Raw genomic sequence first — 8,401 nt, 5'->3', positions numbered from 1 at the left:
ATATCATGCTTCTATCCCCAAAGCTCTTAGGCATTTACCATTGTTCTTCTGTCTCATTGAGTTTTTCCCTGTCTTAAAAAGCATAAGACTGGGTGAAACACAAAGAATGGCAGAATAGCAGGAAAATAACATCCACAGATACAGTCATGCATTCCCAATTGTAATTTGTTCTGGCCTCCTTTATTCCTTTCTTGCTATTTTTCCAGGAACTTGAAGATGAGTGGTTACTATGCATGGAAACACTGAGCTTCTGTTGATTGCAGGAATGCTCACAGAGCATGTGCAGAAAGAAATTGTGCCTAAGGAAGGCAATATGCTAACACTCTCAAAAAACGTACATCCAGGTAAGGAAGAGGCTCAGCCTAGTGGTAGGCAAACTACTAGTAGTGTTTTTTGGGTTAAACTACAGAGTGGATGACTACAAGATTTATTGAACAAACAATCCATCTTTATTGATTTGCAGGTACAATAAACAAATTGCTTTTACAAATTGAGCACATACCTATTAGTAGGATCACTTACTCAGAATTAAATTGGGGAGGGGATGCAAGTTAAAAACAACAAAACACAGCATAAATGGAGCCACCTAGGTAGAAAATGTTTCCAGCAGTCAATTTTCATAACCAATTGCTCAGCTGCTAAACAAGCGGGCACACTTCATGCATATTCATTCAGCCACCAATGCGTTGCATGACAAATATAATCAAGTCTAGGAAAGAAAAAATGCAAGAGTTGAAAGAATTAAGGGAATGAGTAAAGGAAAGCAAATCACTTTCTTCTCTGGTCTGCTGGTTTGAAACCAATCCATATTAGTAGACATGAAGTTGTAAACTTCCAGTGTCTGACTGTGAACTGCTCCATGTGAAATGAGTTGGCAGACTTCTTCCTGTCCTACTAAATTCCAAAGCCTGTGAATGCTTGTACATAACTGACTTCTGAGTTCCTAGATACCATGAATGCAAGAATTAGAATCAGCACAGCAAAATGTAAACATCCACATTACTGTCTGTTTTCCTCAAGGATGTAATCTGCTTCTTTCTACAGAGTTTACTTGCCTGGTCTAACCATCATTTTCCTTTTTATTTATTACAGAATTACTGTCATGCTAATGTCTGGCCAGTTTTTGATTAAGGATTCAAAATAATATTAATCTCTCTATTTCAGAAACATAAAGGCTAAAAAGCAGAACTAGAGAAAGATGTCATGCTCTTCCACATATAAAAATGAAAAAATGCTATAATGTCTAACATTAGAAATTCTTAGAACGTGTCCAACAAAAAGAATGTTCAAATTTTGTATGAAAAGCTTGAAGTTTTTCTCTCATGCAAGTAAAGTGTTAACTGGATACAGTCTTCATAAACTGTGTGAACATATTTGTGGGGCTTGTATCCAGGTTTGAAACAGCTATAAATTACTCTAAAATGGCACCAATCTTTCATAAAGACAGAGGATATGTGCAAATATTTTTTGTTGTAATAATCATACAAGATTATTTTATTTAAATGGCAACTATAAAGCTTGCAGGTTCAATGCTAAAGATACTTGCCAAGTTGGGTCTGAATTTGACTTCATGTGCTGTGAGCCAGGGAAGCTCTACATTAGCACCAATTATGACCCAGTTTTGTTGACCTTCGAGCACTTAAGAGCAGAGCACACTTAGTGCTACCAGTTCTCATAATTTCAGCCTTGACTAATACTTTGTCAGAGGAAGTAAACCACAGCTTCACTATAACCCAGTACTTCATGACACTTTGGAACAAATTTTCAAGACCCGCTTTCAATGAGAAAAGACAGGATCTAGAATTAGCAACAGCCACTTGCAAAATCAAGTTTCCCAGCTTCCCAATACAATAAAACAACAGGAATGATAAATTGCACTTACATTTTGCCCAGTCCTTACTGCAAAGGTCTTCTTGGCATGTCGAGAGGAAAAACAGAAAAACCTCACTCTTCCAGTACCAGCTGAACTGAATTCATTGAGCTCAACACAAAGTTATTTTTTCTTGCTCTGTCTTCTGGCAGCAGCCCCCTTTCTGAAGGAAAAGACTCAAACAAATCAGTGGTGTATCTACAGAGTATACACTTGTGAACTGGCCAAAAAGCTGAAATAGAAAGTCTTGGTAATTTGGAAAGCAATTCAGCCCTAAAGCATTTGGATTAAGTTCCACAAAATGTTGTTTGGTTGCAAGACTCACCTAGCTGAAGAGCAGTGGTTCTTGTAGCAGAGGCACTGGTACTCATGTTCTTGAGTTTTGTGGTTTTATTTTATTTGGAGTTTTTTCATGGAAATTGTTAGTCTACTTTGAGATTCACCCTGCTCCTTCAGATGCCTAAGCCCCAGTGAAGGTCAGGGCTGCCAGAAAAGTAACAGCTTAAAGTCATTCTGACCTCTGAATCCTGCTGGTGGTGAGCAGAGGTCCCAGCACCAACAGCTTCCTGTGCTCACACCTTTTTTCCAGGAGAGGGAATGCAAACACATGCTGCAAACTAAAGAGTTGATTGCAAAATGATTTAGTCTACAACAGCAGTATTTGACCAGCTCATGGAGACCAATGGAGTCAGCACAGGCCCCTCCTGTGGAGCTCTCAGAATCAATTTTTAAAATGTCACACAATTGATGGTGGCTGAAGCTAAGACTCCAGCTGAACTTATGAGTAAAAACAGTATTGAAGGCAGTCTCATGCACCAGTAGTCTCTAAACTAATTTAGCCACATCAGTAGCACTTTCATATTGGTAGTGGCTGGCCTTATTTACACAGTTATCATTTCCAAGGTAACAGCTGAATTCAACAGCTTGTAGTCCTCCTTCCCACGAACATCTCATGGGGTAGGTGTGGAGGACTTGGAGGCTGGAATCAGGAAGGAGCTGCCTTCTGCCTTTAACTCTCCCACAGCATGATGGCTGTTTGGAGAATTAAAGCTTTACACAAAATACACACAACAGCCCCTTGGTGCTTCCTTACTCGTATCAGCATGTCTCTGCTTAGAGAGGGCTATAAGAGAAGCATATATAGTATCAAGATATAAATACATTAAAATTATTGTTCCATCACCCAACATCACAGGAAATATTCCGCCTAATGGTGTAGATTCAAGGGCTTTGAAATGAGCTACCAGGGGCTGTGAGCCTACAGAGAATCTGTGTGCCAAGCCATTTGAGTTTATGTTTGGTTTTATTTTTCCACTCCTTTTATCTTCTTTAATATACTTACATTAAGCTCCTTGAATCTGTGCCTTGCAGGAAGTTCCTGAAGCAGGGTGAGGCCTCACCAACTGAGTAAGACTGAAAGCCTGTAGTGTAGAAGGGGAAGATGAGCTTTAAAGGCATCAAATTTGTGCCTGGAGTGGAACACTCTAATCTGAAGATGGCAGGCTTGGTGGGGAACACAAAAAAGCCTGACTGTCACACTTCCATCACAGTGAGTGAGGAGACATTTTTCTATTAACTGAGGTGCAGGAGATCTTGAAAATAGTCTCAGCATTTGAAATACATGGGACAATGCTGACATACCCTAAGTTTAGTACTGTACTAAAAATTATTTTAGCACATCTTCCAAAAAATGCAGTAAGTGCAGTTGGAGGACTGGCAGGCTGCTGCCAGTAAAACTCTGCTGGAAGAGCTGAGGAACTTCCTGAGTACTTTTGTTTAAAACAAACAAGAGGTTTTCCAGGAAGTTCTGAGCAATCATCTGACCTTGTGAGTAACTTAACAGCTACAGAGAGGAAAAAAGTACCCTAAGATGGAGAGACAAAGATTTAAGTAAACAAGAAAATGCACCAGCCTGCTTGAGCAAATGAAGAAAGAACAGATTGAAACGTGCCACAGGAATTTTAGCAGAGAGCAACCAATCCAGTGAGATTTGTGAGAGAACTCCAAAGAATGAAATGTTGTAAAGACAGCCTACTGACTCCACACAGGGGATTTCCTCTGGTGTGTAACTCCAAAAGAGCCTTCTCTCCCCTCCAGAGTTTAAAGGTCCCTCTGTCTTTGTGCTTACTGCTTTCCCCAACTAAAGCAGCTTCTGTCTTTGGAGATGATGGGGGCATCAATATTCTCTACAAGAGACCACAGTGTCATGATAACACAGAAGAATGAAGAGCCCCTGCATCCTGCATGCTTTGTTCAGGGATCCCATCCCCATCCACAGAAATAAAGTCAACTACAGATAGCAATACTACCCTGTGAGCAGCTTTTCTACTCAAGCCAAATTAATCATAACAATGCTATGGCTTTTCCAGTTAGGCAATCCTGCTTCTTAGGCTTTGATTCTCCTGCACTAGGAAGCTTCAAACGGACTAAAGTAAAGAGCAAGTCGAGAGAAAAAAGGAGATGAGCAGTTGCAGAGAAAATGAGCTTTTTCATGCCTATGAACAGACGCTGTGGGAATCTTAACACTGAATATCTCTCCAATTTAATTACAAGTACAATGTCAATTTTTGTTTTATGTTTGTGCACACATATAAATACATTCCAACAAGTGTCTATTCATGTGCTGCAGCTCTCTCCTCAGCTTGTAATATTGCCTGTCTTTGCAGTTGTGCAAATATATCTACACACTAGAGGAAATAGAATTAACTCCCTGGAAATTCAAGGGGGGCCACAGACACACACACACACACACACACACACACACACACACGCACAAATAAATGCCCCATTACAGGCCTCTGCTGTGGCTTTATCATTACACAAATCACAATTAGTAACATTGTAGGTTAGCAATAGTTTTAGGGCCATAGATAGCATAGCATCTAGTCTTTCCTGAAGCCATCTCTACCACTGCCCCTCAGCCATAAATATTTCATTGTAGACACCATGGTTGAAACCTTAACTTATGCAATATATACACCACAGATCATTGGGTTGCCCTGCAAAAGATTTGTCATGCTTCAAGCTAATTTTGCCATGTGTGCAAAAAATCTGAGCACACACCCTGTCTCTGAGATAACCTTCTTTAAGGTTAACCCTCATATCAGCACAGCAGTATTTCAGTGGTTCCTCATATCCAACACAATCCACTGAAGGGTCAGAACAAGAGATAAAAGAAAGAGTTGATTACAAAAAGGAATTTAAATAGTAGTGTTCTGGCCTTGTTAGAAGTAAGTATTTTTGTTGGTGCAGATGTCTAAAAATACATTTTTTTACTTTTAAGTGGTAAACACCATCACTGATTCTTTTTTCCAGTCTGTACAATTTTTAAGATAAACTGATTCTGAAGTGTACATTGTCCTTGGCTGTAGACTGCCAACAAACACAGTTTTGGGGTGGACTGTGGGGCCTGTTTACTTTTAGAGTTTTAAAACTAAGATTGCAAACAGATGGATGGATGCCTACCCCATCCCCCTCCTTTCTTGCAGAAGAAAAATAAACAACGAAGGTTGATGATTTCTTTAGAGCAAACACCAAAATACTTGAGACAATAGGAGTTTTATTTCAGACTCCTCACCAGGACCAAGCTTATAATCTGCAAAACATTCAGTCTTCATTTGCTGAGGAGGAGGAAAGGACAGCTGTGTGTCAGCATCAATCTTCTCTGTGAAAACACAAACCTAATTCTGTGCCCTTTGATCTGGATGGTGATAAACAGTAGAATGACTCAAGACACCACTTTTTTCCACAACAGCTTAAAAAAAAAAAATAGCAGCAGAAAATAGTTTCAACTTATATGAATACTAACACCTCAGCAGACACAAGCATTTGCTAAATGTAACACTGGCCTTTCTGTTCCTTCCGTTTCAACAGTTGTATCTGGGTTTCTGCTCACACAAACATCCTCCTTTTGCACAAGTCAGATTCTAGTCACAAGCATTATCCTGGGGAAAATAAACTTCAGGGTAGGCTTCATTTTGATCTTATGAATACTGGTATAAGACAGTAATCAAACACAGTGATGTAGCTCCACTGCAAAACAAGAGAAAGATGCCCTGTCAGGCTCTGGTCCCTAAGTCCTCTGGCTTATCCCACTCATTGGACAAATTAACAGCTAGCCAAGACTATGCCTAAAGTTACAAGCAAAGGAAAAGGATTTTAAAATATTTTTTTAATGGAATCTAAACAAATATAATACCTCTTATTATTAATACATTTCTGTATACTACATTCACCATTGATAGGGCAAATTGGAGAAATTCCATTAAAACAGAATGAAAAATAATGCCAAGATAATGGCTTTTCTCCTTTTCAGCTCTGGAGCTGGAATACCAACATGTGTGATATCACAATAGGACCAGATTATGATTCACCAACAGCAAGTAGCTTCATCCCCCAGAAGCAAATACCTACCATGAAGCACACAGGAAACAGGAGCTCATGGCATTGACCTAGCATTAGGGGGACTTAAAGCTACACTTGGTATCAGGGCAGAACAAGGAACTACTGCTCACAATGTGACCCTGTGACCCCCCAAATTCCAGTGCATCCCTACATGACTGTGAGTATGAGCCAGGGGTACTGTTCTGTTCTACACACCACTAATACAAACACCTTCCTTGAGAAAAAGCTGCTGCATGATTATTCTTGAGAATGGAGACTGGAGCAATCTCTGAACAACAAGTGCATCAAAGCTATTGACAGTGTAAAAAAAACCCTTGCATTTTATCTGGAAATTTCATCATTCAAGGATCACGAAGTATTCCTGTACACTAATCATACATTGCAATACCTGTGCAAAGTATAAGGCATGACCATGTCCACTGTACAGGATGAAACCATAGAAGATAAAGGCAACATTCTCAAAAATGGCTATTAATTTCGGAAACTATGGGGATTAGAAGTATTCTAACTGCAAATCTCTCCATAAGTAAAGTACAAGCTGCTTTGATACCTTTTTTCCAATAGCAGTTTTAAAAGTTCACAGCACTTCCAAGAAAATAGATTTTTCAGATGTTGAGACCTTCAAAACGAATGGACATTCTTTGAAGTGTTAACCTTGTGACTGCACTAAGAATGTGTGCTGAGCCACTGACAGAGTCGGAAATGAAATTTCTGGGTACTCACTGCTTAGGAAACTAAATGTGCTTTCCCCTCTTTCCCCTTTTGGTAGGCATATGGATTTTATCTGTCATCCAAGCTGACTAACCCTATAACCCAGCAGCCAACCTCCAGCCACCAGGCAACTTTGAGGCCACAATAGAAATTAGGTGCACAATTTTGTCACTCTGATTTAGTGTGCTAGTACAGAATGTAGATAACAGACACTACATTGTTTTTCTCAAAGGGTAATGCCTCTCAAATATACTTTTAAAAAGTCCATGAATAGGCAAGTACATGTCAGCAACATAGGCCACGCCCAATGGCTGCCTTGGCCTTTTCACTCCTATTGCTTTAGACATCCATTTCTATGAACAGGCTATGAATAGGGAACAAATGCACAGGTTGATAGACAATCCTCCACAGCCCAAGGAAAAATCTGCCGTTAAGTAAAATGTTGCTACAGACTGCACAAGACAAAGTTGACTATTAATTCCTAAAAAATGAGCTTGCAGGTCTTACATTTAATGGGCACTTTTACCAGAGCATTAACAGCAAACACAACCTACAGCAATAACTAACATATTCACAGTCCATTAGGAAGGAATGGCCAAGGTTTAATTTTTTTCTGCTTATGTTCAGATTCTTCTTAACTATGCTCACTGTTAGGGCCAAATTTATTAGGACAATGTGAGGATTTTGTATAATGAATAAGTGCCCCACAGATTATTCCTTCATATAAATGAGTTCAACCCTGACGAAAATGAACCTTGACAACTTTGCTGTATCCTGTGAAAAAAGGGCCTGAGACAAAGCTGTATGAAGAAAAATAGGACACCTGACAACACAAGTACAAGCAACGACTTTGCCTTTGCATAATCTGAGCACATACTGGAAGAGCAAGAGCATGCAAATTAATACTACCTAAGGGATCACTCCATCACATGCTGGCCATTTGCACAGGGTCAGCTCCTGAAAAATGTTTTCCATTTTATATTTACCCTGGAAATCACAATAGCACACAGCTGCACACAAAGTCTTTCAATGAAAAACAGTAAAGGGCCTACCTCTCTAATTATTTGAAAAGCAAAAAACGCTCCTTCTGTCCATCATCCTTTGCCTCTTCTTCATTTCCACTTGAGCCTCAGGCCTCAATGCTTCAAAGACAGAGTGGTTTCTCCAGGGGCAGTCAATGCCACTCTATTACGGGGAAGCTTTTAGCTAGTGGTAAGGGAGGTTTACCTAATGGGAAATCCCATGGGCAGAACTACTTTCATCACCTGTGGTTCTGCTGGAGGAGAATGTTTACTGCAGAAGCATCTGGCCTCCAGGCATAAGTAGCAGATAGAAAATTCCTCTATAGGGGTGGGAGGAAAGACAACAGTGAAGTTAGGTGAAAGTTGTAGCAGATAGCCCTGTCTCTATCATGAT

General features: G+C 39.8%; 1 long non-coding RNA gene across 1 annotated transcript; it reads right to left on the bottom strand.

Annotated features, from left to right (window-relative positions):
- Positions 1–529: 529 nt before the first annotated feature.
- Positions 530–8,171, bottom strand: LOC138119670 (uncharacterized). The gene is made up of 4 exons (XR_011155578.1): positions 8,038–8,171; positions 3,213–3,291; positions 1,883–2,033; positions 530–709 (listed from the first exon to the last, which is right to left on the bottom strand). It is a non-coding gene; the product is annotated as an uncharacterized lncRNA (long non-coding RNA).
- Between the last annotated feature and the right edge of the window lie 230 nt (positions 8,172–8,401).

This window comes from Aphelocoma coerulescens, chromosome 1, assembly GCF_041296385.1.
Source record: "Aphelocoma coerulescens isolate FSJ_1873_10779 chromosome 1, UR_Acoe_1.0, whole genome shotgun sequence".
NCBI lineage: Eukaryota > Metazoa > Chordata > Aves > Passeriformes > Corvidae > Aphelocoma > Aphelocoma coerulescens.
This window is presented reverse-complemented; position numbering and strand designations above follow the sequence as displayed.